At 44.5% G+C, this 16149-nt stretch overlaps 1 protein-coding gene across 11 annotated transcripts in view; it reads right to left on the bottom strand.

Annotated features, from left to right (window-relative positions):
- The window catches only part of elfn2 (extracellular leucine rich repeat and fibronectin type III domain containing 2), a 225496-nt gene that overhangs the window by 144409 nt on the left and 64938 nt on the right, over positions 1-16149 (bottom strand). For all 11 annotated transcript variants that reach the window (XR_001730290.2, XM_008110671.3, XM_008110673.3 and 8 more), the window contains one exon: positions 3434-3614. The gene's annotated coding sequence lies outside the window, so the exon portion shown is untranslated. The remainder of the gene's footprint in view (positions 1-3433; positions 3615-16149) is intronic.

Here is a 16149-nt window from a genome sequence, read left to right as displayed (position 1 = left end):
TGGGATGCTCCTATTGATGGGTCACAAGGGAAGGTCCCTCCAGCAGATCTCAGTCCTTGGGAAGATATGTACAGTGAAAGGCATTTCTTAAGGTGTCATGGTCTTTTGAGGCTTTGAATGTCATGACCAGCACTTTGAATTCAGACTGGAAGCAAACTGCAATTCCTTTAAAAGTGGTGCTATATGTTGTCTATGTGGCCTCAAGAACAACCATTTTCTTGTTCCACTTTGCATTATCTGTAATCCCAGAGTCATCTTCGAGGGCAGCCCTCCCAGACCACATGCTACAAGTAGCATGGCAAAAGTCCGTATACTATCACCCACTATGGGTGCATCTACACAGTAAAATAAAGTTTGACACCACTTTAACAGCCATGACTCAATGCTATGGAACCCTAGGCTTTGCAGTTTGGTGAGGCACCAGCACTCTTTGGCAGAGAAGACTAAAGACCTTCTTAATCTACAATTCCTGTGATTCTATAGAAACAAGCCATAGCTCTTACAGTAGTGTCAAACTGAATTAATTTTACAATGTAGATGCACCCTGGCTCATCTGCTTAACATGTAGAAAGATGGCTAATACCTGAATCAACTGCTAATCCCTGAATAAGTTTAAACCAGGTTTTAATAAGTTTTTATAATGTAGTCCTTCTCTTTTGCTGAACAACAGCACATGCCTGTTTCTTCACTCTCCTTGGGACAGAGATATTATTTCTCCCATTTCTGTCCCACCTTGGAGTCATTAGTTTTTTCATAAAACAAGCAATAAAACAACAATGTAGATGATTAGCCAAGTGAGCTGTTCCTCCTCTTCCTCCTGCCTTTTCCTTGAACACACTCAGTAGTGCCTACACATTTGTTTATCCTCATTTGCCTGTACTCTCACAACAGCCATCAGCACACATTTCTATTTCCAGATTCTGATAGACAGGGGCCAACCCAAGACATTTTGCTACCTGAGGCAAAGAATAACATGATGAATCCATACATGCACACAGAAACACTCTACATGCAGAAGCAAACTGGACTGGCATTTGAATTTTACTTAAGCACTGGTGACAGGATAGATCCTCCATCACAACGGAGGGAGCAGATTCATTTAGGTAATACTGTATACTATCTGGCGTGTGGCCAACTTATCACTGTTTTACGCTTAGTAGTTCACTTCAAGTTACATTATGGGGAGAGTCTGAAGAATTGTGTTTCCATTTGTTTTAAGCCATGACTTATTGTGGCTTGGTGTTTGAATTTGTTTATGTTTTGTTTTATTTTGGGGTTTGAGCTTGAAATGAGCTGCTTTGAGTCTGATTTTTTTTTGAGATAAATAAATAAATGTTTTAGCTTGGGACTAATTTGCTTATTTTTAACAGCCTTACCTTACAGTCTGTAGACAGCCAACTAAATTCAATTGGCTTCAGTTCAAGCTTGGTGAACGAATACCTTTTTATTACTATCTTCTTAAATGTATAATGTCTCACAACCATGAAACAGTTGTATCAAAACTCTAGTGTTTAGATTTTATAGGACTACAGCTCCTACAATCCCCAACCACTACTTACAATAACTGGCAATTGTAAATGAAGTCCAAAAACATGCACTTAGTGACATTTACTATAACATTTACTATGACAGTTACCAGGTTGATGCTTTCTATGTAATAAAAATAATACCAAATACACAGTCATATAATCCAGTTATGAAACTTCATAGCATGGTGGACAGAGGAAAACACTCCCCCAAAAACATAAATTATATTATGATTATATTCTCAGAAAAGAAATCAAGTTGGGTTTAGACATAAATCCTTTAAAGCTTGTTGTATCCAATTTAAAAACACATCCTACTTCTTTCCACAGTAATAAGATTTTGTAATCAAACCTGTGAGAATATAGTCTATCAATAATCAATTACTTAAAAGCATAATTATGTATGGGAACATTCAACAAAATGGTTTACTAAAGATGTATCCAATTGTTTGATCCTCTATATGGGTTTTGCTTTACTTTCTGTAATATAGGAACAAAGAATTTTGGTTATCTAATCATGTGAAAAGCTCGATACAATGGGATATTACTGAGTACCAGTAATTGACGTGTTTGGATTTTGCTAATCATGTCTTGCTTTCTCTAGCTGCACTTTGGTGTTATGATTGTTTTTATTAATGTGTTAAAGTTCTAAATGAATATACCTTGCCTATTCAGACATTTAGAAATTAGACCTTTGCATTTTAAAATGGTATGAATACATTTCAGTTAGTAGATTTTGCATGACATTAATGACATTGTATGTTAGGATTTTATTTCTGTAAGCTGCATATGAATCAGGTATCGCAATAAAAGATGCACATATTGTTACATACACAATAGAGTTCAGTGATTCATCAGTTCTATGTTCTTCAGCACTTTGGAGGTTGTTTCATCCAGTTTAGAGTTCTTGCCTTCATTCTGTTTCGTTTATCTATGCCAGTACCCACCAACACATGGGTGGGAAACAATGCCTCTCCAGATATTTTGGACTACACCTTCTATAATCCTTTACACCATTGGCTGTGATTACTACAACTTCTAGGAGATGAGTTCCAAAACATCTGGAATCTCCGAGCTTCCCCTCTCCTCCCCCAAAAATGTCCCACTTGCATTATGAACCTGAGAAGTTAAGCACTGACTGATTGTCAGGAAATCCCTCCTCCGATTGGATTGTAAAAAACTATTCTGAACACATAATCTCTAAACCCTGCTAAATTGCTAACTTGGAGAAAGAAATGTGATTGACTAGAAACGTTCTAAATGTCTAAAAACACATGGTGGGGAGATGGGACATTTTAAGAAGTTATCTCAGCATTACAGATTTCCAAGCACATGTTTAGCTCAGGACAAACACCACTGGCAGATGCCCCGATGGGATGGCATCCCATTCATCATCAAGACCTGCAAAGTATATGTTGTCTGAAGAGGAATATCTGCGGCCTGCTGCACTCCACTGCAAGCAAGTATGTATAATATTAACTCAGTGTGGAAGGAGGGGGGATTGCATTGCCCTCTCTTTGCTTATCAAACACAAAAAAATCAATGCTTGTTTGACAAAGAGAGGAGAGGCATGCACTGCAAGGGTGCTGAGTAGAGGAATGAGAGTTAAGGCAAGAAAGGAACAGATGCAAGAAGAAAAAGACAAGTAAAGAGAAGAAAGCTTTGGGTGGCACACAACTAAACCGCACCGGTCACCTTCCTACATACTGATTTCCAAAGAGCAGCTACACGCTGAGCTGCCAAAGGAGGCTGGGCAATTGAGAGCAAGCAAGAGCATGAGTTCAGCAGAGAATGAGCAGTGAGGAAGGTTCTTCTCCCACCTTAGATGCACCTCTGCACAGAGAACAGATGTGGGAGAAAGGAAAAGGGATAAGGGGGCATATCACTAGGCAAGAAGGTTCTCTTACCTCCTCCAGATGGTTGTGCTTTGAACGCCAAATCGTGAAGAAGACAGGTCAGGTAAATCCGTGTTGTCTCCGAGCCTTGGAAGAAAGGGATATTTAATCACGTCTAGGGATGGTCTGTGCCTCGTTGATCTGGCTCTTTGATGGATCGGAGCTTCAGCGGATTCATTGCTAAGCTCTCCGTCTGCAAAGGAATGGGGGGAGGGAGGGGGAAGAAAAAGCCAGAGAGTTGGAGGGTATATTCACTTCTTTCTTAGGTTTCCAATGGCAACAGGATATGCCACAAATGAATAGTGAGCACATTTGAGTGTATGTATGTGAGAGAATGGGAGAATGAAGGAGGGGGTGCACAGCTGCTTACTCCACAGTCAGTGTGGGGTATAACCCAGAAGGGCATATCAATGATCATGGAACGAGACAAGTGAATTTAAAGGGGAAACGAGACAGATGGGTCTAGAGATGCTAGCATAAGTCAGGGCGAAGAGGGCCTTTTTTGACTGTTCATCTTCGCAATGGGCAAGCAGGTATCTACATTTGGGTTGGTCATTTATTCTCTTGGACATGGAATAGTTACTCTCTGGGCCCTACATGAAGTGAGAAAGAGGGCATAGTCCCCCCACCCCCCCGGGTCCTCCAACACAATCCTGCCTAAGCCACTCCACAGGAGAATGCCAGGTTTTTAGGCCCACATGCAAAGTACAAGAAATATTTTCAAACAAGACAGTCACACAACCATAGGGGTAATTGCTTTGAGTGTCTTTCTGATCTGTTCCATCATACAATATCATTTATGTTGAAACTATGCAGTGTACTTTAATCACATTTGTGAGTAACAATAGCATAGAAACCATCCATGTGCCCCACCATCTCCTTCCTATATTATTCAATAACATAATGCTGGAAGTCAATGCATAGTAGGAATTTCCTTCTGACTACTGGAATAATGCTGGCCGAAACTACAATAGGGCTGTTGCCAACATGACCACAGATGCCCTGAGTAACTATGTGGCATGGAAAAGAGCCAGCCTGCAATTACTCCCAAGACCTTAATCAGAATGGGGAAAAGTGCAAAGGTCCTTGAAAGCATAGTTGCCATTGCATCATGGTGAATGTAGACACTGCCTCTTCCTAGGCCAGTGGAGGAAACATAGCACGAGCAAAAGCTCTGTTTGTGGTAATAATGCACCCTAAAAAGGATAGGGTATAAAGTGGCTACAGAAATATATGTGCCCAGTTTCTTTTCATTCCAAATCAACAACCCCATGTTGGCCTACACATACACCCACAAGCTACCGGTAAATCATACACATGACCTGCTTCTTAAAGAAATGTCCACTTTTGTAACAAAACTGTTTCCTCTTCCAGATTTTGTAATGGTTGGTGCAGTAAGAAGCTGCTTTCTGTGTGGTTCAGTTTCACTGTGTCTCTGAGCAAAGCTTTGAAAAATTCATCTTTTGAACAATAACTCTCAAACATTCATAATTAGAGTTTTTCGGTAGATGTACATAAAAAGTAACTTTTCCAAAAACTGCTTCCAAGCAAAATTATCAGACCATTTGGTAAACAGTTTTCACATATAACTGCCAAAATCAAAGACATTATATATTTTTAGCTTTGCTCCGAGAGTTCAAAAATTGTTTGTGATTTTTTGAAAAGTATGCCTAGCAGTGTCATTGGTTCCTACATGAATCAACATGAGGGGGGAGGATGATGGGGCTTTAGGAGCCTGGCAAGCCTCTGAGTGATATGGTGTATTTTTGCCCCGGGAGGCAGAATATTTCTTGAGTCATCCCATCCGGTCTGGAGATGATGGCTTCCATTCCTCTAAAGAGAGAGTCGCCTACTACCAAGACCTGTTTCTTTGAGGATTGACAGGGTCCTTTTTGTGCAAGGTAGTGTGTAGGTCCCCTAAAAAGTGCTCCTGTTGAAGTGGATTGTGCAAACTGTTGTCCTCCTTCTCGACATCCCAAGTGCATTCATCAAGGACAATCCATTGAAAGGCGTCCAAGAGCCCATCACTCTCCCAAGGGTGTTCCTGTTGCACCTGGTCTACGATTGGGAATGGAGCATCAGCATGATTGTATAAGTGTGAATGTGATGATGCATTGTCCCCATCAGGGCTATCCCCCACGCATTGGTTGAGGGTGGCCCAATGAGTGGTATCTAAGTGGTGGTCCTCCACAAGATGTGTTTCCTGATCACATGTTAGTGGTGTAAGAATTTGGAATCTGTTGTGTAACTCAAGCTGACTAAATGAATTCTGCGGAGGCTGCCTGGTCCTGTGTCTCTTTCTACTGGTGACCTCCTTCCAAGCCTGAGGGTTGTCCACATTTGAATTGATCTCCCCATAAGGTACCGTATCATGCTGGGGTTGGTGCAATAATTGTTGCATATCTAGAACAGAGTGATGTGCGGTATCCAAGAAGAGCTTGAGTTCCTGAATGTTCTTAAGGGTCTTAATACGGTCCTCGAGATGTAGGATCCTCTGTTCCATGAGAATCAACTGTTTACACTTGGAGCAGATATAGTTGAATAGGCAAAGAAATTGTCTGAATGCTTTGTAAACAATGAAAATGGAATGTCACCAAATATCATTTGAGCTACAAAGATCTTTTGAGATCATATAAGTGACAATGTTTTACCTTCACTTACTTTGTGATTGTTGTGTGCCTTTAAATTGCTACCTAAGGGGAATCTATAATGGAATATCCTTGGTAAGATTTGTTCACAGAGCATTTATCTTTGTTCTCTTCTGTAGCTGAGAAGAGCCATGTCACCCACTAGGATTCCATGTAGTCCAGTCTTCAAAACATTACATCATGTTGTAATGACAGTTCTTCACTTGCAAGGGATGCGAACATACATTGAATACAATGTAGAGAGACTATATAAATCATATGTAAAGGCAAAACTGGGATAACAGTCAATGGGGTGCAGTAGCCAGCATGCACTGATAGGGAAAACATGTCTCCAAATCCCAGCTCAGTCCTCACAAAATACACCAGCTTAGCATGAAAAAGTTGCAAGCCCTTCAAATAACCTACCATGAAGAGCTTTTGCAAAGTTTAGAAAATAGTTTTGAACTCCATATGAAAAAAAGGATGCACTTTGAATAATCTGTCTGGCAACCTACATTTTTGTCTGCCTGTCCCTCTTTCTCAAAAGTAAATGTGCAAATGCTCAGAAAAAACAGACTAAGATAGCATTGTGACAAGTCACAGCATCTCACAGATACAACCAGAACAAAATAGTCCCTAATGTACAGAGATATGCATCAGCAAATACTGAATGCATAGGCATAAAGACACATAAACCCACCCACACATCCTCCTAGATTCTGTACTGAATCATGGCTGCCTTTAAATTGCTTGAAAATATCTCTGCCTTCCCATATTATCTAGCCTCACAAGAAAGGGTGATAACCAATGAATCTTTACTTCTTCTTCCATTTGACCCAGTGCTTATTTGTATCAAATCTAGATAGCCATTACCAGTTTATGTCCCCCTTCTCTTTCAAAACAACCAGATTGGGTTACATCCAAGTAGCAAGTAAGCACTCCCAGAAGTCTATGGGGGCACAACTTGTCATGCATTTTTTTCAGGGTTTATATGTTGGAAAGTGGCCATGAGGGATAAACCTCAACTACTTCTTGTGTACATCCATGATCAATGTCAATTCTTCACCTTAGCCTCACCATTTTCTACCCATCACTTTCTCTTTCTAGGGTCCACCACAGTTCAGGATCTGCTAGTCCAGAGAAGAAGCCGCCTGCACAGATTTAAAATTTCCTCCTCTCTCTCTTGTCCTCCTTCACTTTGGTAATAGAGTCCTAATTTGCATGCAAAGAAGATTCTTGAGGTCCCACCAGCCCAGAATGCTGTGAAATTGGGTGATAGCAACACACCAGGGGATGTGATTGCAAATCCTAAATACAGCAAAGTAAAGCATAAACTGAAATGGTAAGCAGACATTAGGAAGGGAGAACAAGTCAAAGTGCCCAGGTCAAAGGAAGGATGGAAAAGCGTAAGGAGAGATGGTAGAGGGCAACATGAAATGGATGCTATGAATAGCATTATATAAAGCTTTCTTAACATGATGGGAAGATGAGATATGCTTTTTCTATGTTGTATTTTTTGTACAGTGAAGACACTGTAAAAGACATATGGTAGAAAAGAGGAGTCTAATGACTTATTTACTCACGATGCCAGTATTATCAAACAATTTTCAACTCAATATTTTAAACTACTAAACAAGCTTTGGATTAAACATACTAGGACATGTGTATGCAAGGGTGTTTTCTATGTAGTGCTAATCTTATTTGAGAGTACTTTAAAACTAGTCAAAATTAAGCCAGAGTTTGAATCCTCACTCAGCTACAGAAACTCCCTAAGTGACCATGGGCATGCTACACTCTCTCAGCCTCTGAGGAAAGCAATGGCACTCCTGACTAAATCCTAACATAATAGCATCTACTTGTGTGTTGAAAGCAAACAACAACAACAACAACAACACACTATAAAGGTGTGAGGCAGATATGTGGGGCAGAGACACTCACCTTGTGTAAGATTAAAAGAGGTGGAAGAACCACCCTTCATTTTGGGCTGTGATTTCCTTCAGCAGCCATATTTGTTGCAGATAAACTAGTGCCCTTATTCCATTTGTCAATCCCAACTAGAGTAGGGCCACTGAATCAAAAGGCATCTGCCAAGTTGACACTTATATAAATTCCACTGATTTAAGAGATCTACTCAATTTTATAGAGTTGCAATGTGTATATTCTCTTGATGATAAAGCGGCATGTCTTTCCCTACCAAGTACAGCCTGATCGGGGCAGCTTACATGGGGCCAGGCCCGATAAAACAAACAAATAACAGCAACAAAGCAATAAAACAATTATCCCAGTAAAAAAACATCAACATCAATAAAAACAATAATTAAAATCAACACGCGGGATACAGTGTTAAAAACAGGAGACTAATTCGTAGATCCCAGGCGAAATGCAGAGTGTTACGAAATGGGAAAAGGAAATCTCAAGTTGAATGGACAATAAAGTGCGGTATAAAATGGCAAGACAACAACAATGGGACTATTATGGAATGGACAGATAGATCAATCCAGCAACAACTAAACATCGAAGGCCTTTTGGAACAGCCAGGTTTTTAAGCTCTTCCGGAAGGAGAGGAGGGTAGGGGTCTGTCTGATCTCTCTAGGTAGAGAGTTCCAAAGCCGGGGGGTGTGATGACCCATGGGCCTTGTAGTCCTGCTCAGGACATTGTAATTCCTGATGAAGATGAAAACTTGGGTTTTTTACCTTCCCAGTCTGAACTGGATTCCTCTCAGCCAGATCTTTCCCAGGCAGATCTGGGAACCTTGCACCTGCAAGAAAGTTGTCTCCCAGAAGTATGTCAAACAAGCCCAGAGCCTACTTCTCCCGTGTTCTTGCGCCGGGAGTTTTGTAAACAACAGAGAAGTTTGGAATCAGCTTCGCGCAGGAGTGCGAGGATTGCAGCTAAGAATGTGGCCAATTAAGACTGCTTCTCGTGAGAATCTTTGGGGAGTCTCACATCTGGTCTCAGAGTTTAGCTTTCGGTTCTGATTCCCAGAGAACTGCTTCGGCGGGAAAGTTAGACTCTATTTAGGTGTTTTACCCGCGTAGTAACTTCGCGGAGTCAATTCGTCAGCCTACGGAGCGAGTTGTGTCTGGACAGCGCGCTCCGATTCAAGCCTCGCTCCTGCTCAAGCCTTGCCTTGCTATCCAGCCTTCGCCTTGCTTCCCAGCCTTTGTTTATCTACGGACTTTGCCTTGTTTCCCAGGATCAATCCTTGCCTTGTTCCACGGATTTTATCAAGTTATTCCACGGACCTTGTTCTTGTTCTTAGTTACCTTGTTCCACGTTCAAGCCTTGTTTCAAGTATCAAGTTATTTCCTAGCCTCGCTCAAGTTTCATGGACTAAAGGACCTTGTCATCTCCCCTCACTTTGCTTGGCAAAGTGAGTGTTTCGGTTATTGGATTACAACTTTGGACCTTAATATTTCTTATTGGACATTGCTTTTTTGGACTAATTCTGACCTTTCCTGAAAGGTCTAATTCTGGACTATTTTCTACACTTGTTTTTATTAACTTTATATATTCCTTCAATAAAGATATTAGATAGATTCTGGCCTCTGTGTATGGTTATTGGTGCTCTGCAGCCTGGGGCGTGACAGTTGACTCCGCCACCCTAAGCACCAATTAACCTCGGCCAGAATGTCTACCGGAGTCGTACCTGGGCCGAGCGGCCAGCCGATTACCTACACCATCGACAAGGATGAGGTGGACCGAATCCGTGATAAGCTCAATGCACAAGATGGAGAAATAAGGGGTTTGAAGGAACGCGGAATTCGTCTTCCGGCCATGGCGTTGCCAACCAAGTTTACTGGAGAAGCTTCTAAGGTTCATGTCTTCCGTCGCCAATGTCAAGCTTATCTAGAGGCCCGTGCTGCCGAGTTTCCCCAAGAAGACATCAAAGTGGCATGGGTTTACAGTCTTCTAGACGGGCCAGCGGCCAGCTGGGCGACGGCACTGTACGACCAAGCCTCTCCACACCTAAGATCAGCGCAACACTTCTTGGACCACCTCAAGGAGACTTGGGGAATCGAGGACAATTTGGAGGCAGCCGGTCACAAACTCCGTCGCCTTTTCCAAGGAGACAGACCTATGTCTCAGTATATAGCCGAGTTCCGAGTACTGGCCCACAACACCGGCTGGAACGATGTAGCCCTCAGGGGACAATTCCGGGAGGGTCTCAACATTGAAATGCTGGAAGAAATCTCCAAGGTGGATCCTCCCCAGACCCTCGAGGCACTCATTGATCAATGTTTACGGGCTGAAGTCATGATTGCTAACAGGAAACAGTGGGTTCGAGGCCAGGGCAGTAGAGCCGGGGCAAACCCCCCCGCTCCCGCCAGCGTTCAGCCACGTCCGGTGTGGAGACCCCCACCGCCAACCCCATACCCCAGAGGAGGCGAGGAGGTGCCGATGCAGTTGGGCAATGTGCGTCCCAGACTAGATGCCGCCGAGAAGGCCCGTCGTCAACGCTTAAACCTCTGCTGGTACTGCGGGAACGGGGGCCACTTCGCCAGAGAGTGCCCAGCCAAAGGGAAGCCTGCCGCCCGTCTTGCGGCGGCGTCCTCCACGGAGACGAAGGCGTCTGAGCCGACTGGCACACAGCCGGCGGGGGAAGCCAACGACCGGGTGTAGAGAGGCTCGCCAACCCGGTCAAAAAATCCATCCAAGAGCCGCCAACCGGGGTCCTGTTCCTTCTCGTGGTCACATTATGGTCAGCAAAAAGGGGACCCGTCATGATCCACGCCATGATAGACTCTGGAGCTACCAACAATTTCATCGATAGAGAGTATGCCGACTCTCTGGGATTACAATATCATGATTTCAAGAATGCCCGTGTGGTGCAAGCCATAGACGGCCGCCCCCTCAAGACGGGCCCCGTAAGTCAGTGGTCGGAACCCACCAGGATGTGGATAAGGGAACATATGGAAGAAATTTCCTTCTTTGTTACCGAGGTCCCCCATTTCCCTGTGATTTTGGGAATTCCATGGCTGACTCTCCACGACCCTAACATCTCCTGGTCCAACAGAGAACTGCAGTTTGCTTCACCGTACTGCCAAAACCATTGCCTCGTAGCCAAGGTATGCCATGCCACAGACACCGAGCCCATCATCACCTTGCCAAAGAAGTACTCCGAGTATTGGGATGTATTCAATGAGAAAGAAGCCGAAAAATTACCCCCACATAGACCTTATGACTGTGCCATTGACTTGGTGGAGGGGGCCCCGATCCCGCGAGGGCATCTCTACTCCCTGACTGAACCAGAGCAAGAAGCTCTCAGGGAATTCCTAGAGACAAACCTTCGCAAGGGATTCATCAGACCCTCTCAATCCCCAGCCGCCTCCCCAGTGATGTTTGTGAAGAAGAAGTCAGGGGAACTACGCTTGGTGGTGGACTACAGAGCATTGAACAATATCACCAAGCGGAACAGCTATCCCCTGCCCTTAATCTCGGATCTACTGGATCGGCTTCGAGGAGCCAAGGTTTACACCAAGCTGGATCTTCGGGGGGCTTACAACTTAGTTCGCATCAGGGAAGGGGACGAGTGGAAGACCGCCTTCCAGACCAAATTCGGATTATTTGAGTCCCGAGTTATGAATTTCGGTTTATGCGGAGCCCCCGCAACGTTCCAGCATTTTGTCAATGACATTTTTCAGGACTATCTAGACAGGTTCTTGATAATCTACCTGGACGATTTTTTGGTGTTTTCTAGATCACAATCAGAACATGAGAACCACGTCAAAATGGTGTTACAACGATTGCGGGATCATGGACTTTATGCCAAGCTGGAAAAATGCGCCTTTGATCTACAAGAGGTAGATTTCCTTGGTTACCGCATCTCGCCTCTAGGGCTTTCCATGGATCCAGCCAAGGTTTCAGCAGTATTGGAATGGCGGGCGCCAACTAACAAGAAAGAGGTGCAGCGTTTCTTGGGGTTCGCGAACTATTACCGCAAGTTCATTCCAGATTTTGCCCGCTGGTCCGACCCCATCACTAGCTGCATCCGTGGAAAGCAGCCTTTCCGCTGGACTGATCAAGCAGAGAAAGGGTTCCAGCAACTAAAGAAACTATTCACCTCCCAGCCAATTCTACAGCACCCAAATCCTGGAACCCCTTTTGTGGTGCAAGCGGACGCCTCTGATGTGGCAATTGGGGCTGTACTCTTACAACCGGTGGGAGATCACCTCCATCCCTGTGCCTTTTATTCTCGTCAACTAACCACACCAGAGAGGAATTACACCATTTGGGAAAAAGAACTACTGGCCATAAAGGCAGCCTTTGAAACTTGGAGACATTGGCTAGAAGGGGCCAAATTTCCCATTGAAGTCCACACTGATCATCGTAATCTAGAACATCTAAGAACTGCCCGCAAACTAAATCAGAGGCAGCAACGTTGGGCTTTATTCTTTGAACGTTTCAACTTCCAGATCCATTATGTGACCCCAGCCCAAACCAAGCAAGCAGACGCCCTGTCACGTAAACCGGAATACGCTGCAGGACGCAAGGAGACCTTTGAATCCCAACTGCTACAACCCGAGAACTTTGCCACGCTCACGGTGGGGAACACCAAATCCATTCCCATTGGTTCAACTTCCCCTACTCCAGGACCCATCTGTGCTCAAGAAATCAGGGCTAGTCAGCAAGCAGATGCCTGGGCGCAGGACCAACTTCGCCAAGGTCTGCATTTTCCCTTTTCGCTTAAAGATGGGCTGCTCTGCTATAGAAATCATGTTTATATCCCACCCGGACCGGGCAGGGAAAAAGCGCTTCGTCTGTGTCATGACTGCAAACCAGCAGGACACTTCGGACTATTTAAAACTATGCATTTGATCCTAAGGGATTTTTGGTGGCCCAAGATCCGCAAGGATGTGGAAAAATATGTCAACACCTGCCCAGTATGCCAGCGCTCCAAGATACGAAGGGAGAAGCCCTCAGGGCTTTTACACCCCCTTCCTACCCCATCTCGCCCATGGGAAATAATTTCCGCGGATTTCATCACTGACCTACCACCTTCCTGTGGATTCACCACGATCTTAGTGGTGGTGGACCTTTTCACCAAGTTAGCCCATTTCATTCCCTGCGAAGGCCTCTCCACGGCCAAAGAAACTGCGGATCTATTTCTTCAACATGTTTTCAGACTACATGGATTGCCCAAGAGTTTAGTCACAGACCGTGGATCTCAATTCACCTCTCGTTTTTGGAAGGCACTACAAAAACTATTGGGCATAGACTCTCGCTTATCTTCAGCTCATCATCCCCAAACAGATGGGCAAACGGAGCGCACCAATGCCACTTTGGAGCAGTATCTTCGCTGTTATGTAAACTACCAACAGGACAATTGGGCTTCTCTGTTACCACTGTCTGAGTTTGCCTACAACAATGGAGTTCAAGCTTCTACAAAAGAAACGCCGTTCTTTGCAAACTACGGCTTCCATCCACGTTTCTTCCCCCCTGTCATTGAAACTTCAGAAGTTCCCGCAGCAGAGGATTGGCTGCAGGAACTCACAGCGGTGCAACAACTTTTGCTCCAGCAACTGGACCGAGCCAAGGAGGACTATAAACGCCACGCTGACAAACATCGCCAGCCGGGCCTCGAAATCAAGGTAGGAGATCGGGTTTTCCTGTCCACTCGCTTTCTGCCCTCCCACCGCCCTTGCCGGAAGTTAGATGCCCGTTTCATTGGCCCCTATCCAGTGGTGGCGCAATTAAACCCCGTGACTTTCAAACTCCAACTTCCGCGTTCAATGCGCATTCACCCAGTGTTTCACCGTTCCCTGCTCCTTCCGGCGGATGGTGTGCGACCTGATACAGACCAACCGGCCCCCCCTCCTGTTTTGATGAATGGGGAGGAGGAGTTCGAGGTTGAGGACATTTTGGATTCTCGCTTTCACCGCCGCCGCCTACAATATCTCATTGACTGGGTGGGTTTTGGCCCTGAGGAACGCTCTTGGGAAGACGCCTCCACAGTCCATGCTCCTGATCTAACCCGTCGCTTTCATCAGACCTATCCCACCAAACCGCGACCTCGCGCCTCGGGGAGAGGGCCCCAGTTTGGGAGGGGCCTTGAGGAGGGGGATAGTGTGATGACCCATGGGCCTTGTAGTCCTGCTCAGGACATTGTAATTCCTGATGAAGATGAAAACTTGGGTTTTTTACCTTCCCAGTCTGAACTGGATTCCTCTCAGCCAGATCTTTCCCAGGCAGATCTGGGAACCTTGCACCTGCAAGAAAGTTGTCTCCCAGAAGTATGTCAAACAAGCCCAGAGCCTACTTCTCCCGTGTTCTTGCGCCGGGAGTTTTGTAAACAACAGAGAAGTTTGGAATCAGCTTCGCGCAGGAGTGCGAGGATTGCAGCTAAGAATGTGGCCAATTAAGACTGCTTCTCGTGAGAATCTTTGGGGAGTCTCACATCTGGTCTCAGAGTTTAGCTTTCGGTTCTGATTCCCAGAGAACTGCTTCGGCGGGAAAGTTAGACTCTATTTAGGTGTTTTACCCGCGTAGTAACTTCGCGGAGTCAATTCGTCAGCCTACGGAGCGAGTTGTGTCTGGACAGCGCGCTCCGATTCAAGCCTCGCTCCTGCTCAAGCCTTGCCTTGCTATCCAGCCTTCGCCTTGCTTCCCAGCCTTTGTTTATCTACGGACTTTGCCTTGTTTCCCAGGATCAATCCTTGCCTTGTTCCACGGATTTTATCAAGTTATTCCACGGACCTTGTTCTTGTTCTTAGTTACCTTGTTCCACGTTCAAGCCTTGTTTCAAGTATCAAGTTATTTCCTAGCCTCGCTCAAGTTTCATGGACTAAAGGACCTTGTCATCTCCCCTCACTTTGCTTGGCAAAGTGAGTGTTTCGGTTATTGGATTACAACTTTGGACCTTAATATTTCTTATTGGACATTGCTTTTTTGGACTAATTCTGACCTTTCCTGAAAGGTCTAATTCTGGACTATTTTCTACACTTGTTTTTATTAACTTTATATATTCCTTCAATAAAGATATTAGATAGATTCTGGCCTCTGTGTATGGTTATTGGTGCTCTGCAGCCTGGGGCGTGACAGGGGGCCACGACGGAGAAGGCCCTCTCTCTCGTCCCCACCAACCGCGACTGTGAGGGTGGTGGGAGAGAGAGAAGGGCCTCCCCCGACGAGCAAAGAGAACGTGTGGGTTCATAGAGGGAGATGCGGTCTCTAAGGTAGGTGTTTGCATCAGAAATGGTGAAATAACAAAATTCAGATGCTGCAGAAGCAGAATCTGTCTATCTACATATCACTGTATACACAGGAGCTGTTTCTCTAACTAGATATTTTATACACTGGAGGGTTTACCTTCTAAAACTGCCCACGATTGCAATTTAGTGTGGGATTTTGGATTGCTTCCAGAGATTTGCGGCACAATGTATGTGCTTTAGAAAATGTCTAGCCATGATGGTTCTTGAAGACACATTTGAAATGAAACAGCCGGCATAGCCTGCAGATGCAAAATACAGAGATTAGCAGGTTTCCCAGTTTCAGATTTTGGAAAAAGAAATCAGTGCATTCAGCATGTATATGCAGCACTCTACAGTTGATGTTGTATCTATTTTAAAAAAAACTCCAGGACACAGAGCTTGTGGACTATGGTGGCTATTTTCCTCTAAATCCAGCACACACACCTGAGATTGGTTCACACATGGTTATGCTTGAAGACTATAGGAAGCTCCTCCATGGCTTTCACACATTGAGAACATTTCAAACTGTTGGGACACAATGCTTTCTGATTAAGCCAGTTCACAAACATTCAGTGAACAGTCACAATGGCTACAATAATCACACGTAGAGAAACCAAGTAATAAGTTATGTGTATGTATGTGTGTGTGTGAGAGAGAGAGAGAGAACCAAACCAGACTGTGACACACACATTAAAAGTTGCTATTATTATTCCACTGCTATAGCTGCACCCTGGGGAATACTGGGGTTTGTAGTTTAGTGAAGCCCACAAACTTTGCTTAAACTGCAAGTTACAAGATTCCATATGATGTTGTCATGACAGTTAAGTGGAACAGTCACACTACCCAACCTTCCCCAAACCATTATTTTAAAAGACATATATCTCATTATACAAAACCTATTTGAACTTT

The sequence above is a fragment of the Anolis carolinensis genome, chromosome 5 (genome assembly GCF_035594765.1).
Source record: "Anolis carolinensis isolate JA03-04 chromosome 5, rAnoCar3.1.pri, whole genome shotgun sequence".
Lineage (NCBI taxonomy): Eukaryota > Metazoa > Chordata > Lepidosauria > Squamata > Dactyloidae > Anolis > Anolis carolinensis.
The sequence above is the reverse complement of the archived record's forward strand: the minus strand, read 5'-3'. Positions and strand labels throughout refer to the sequence as shown.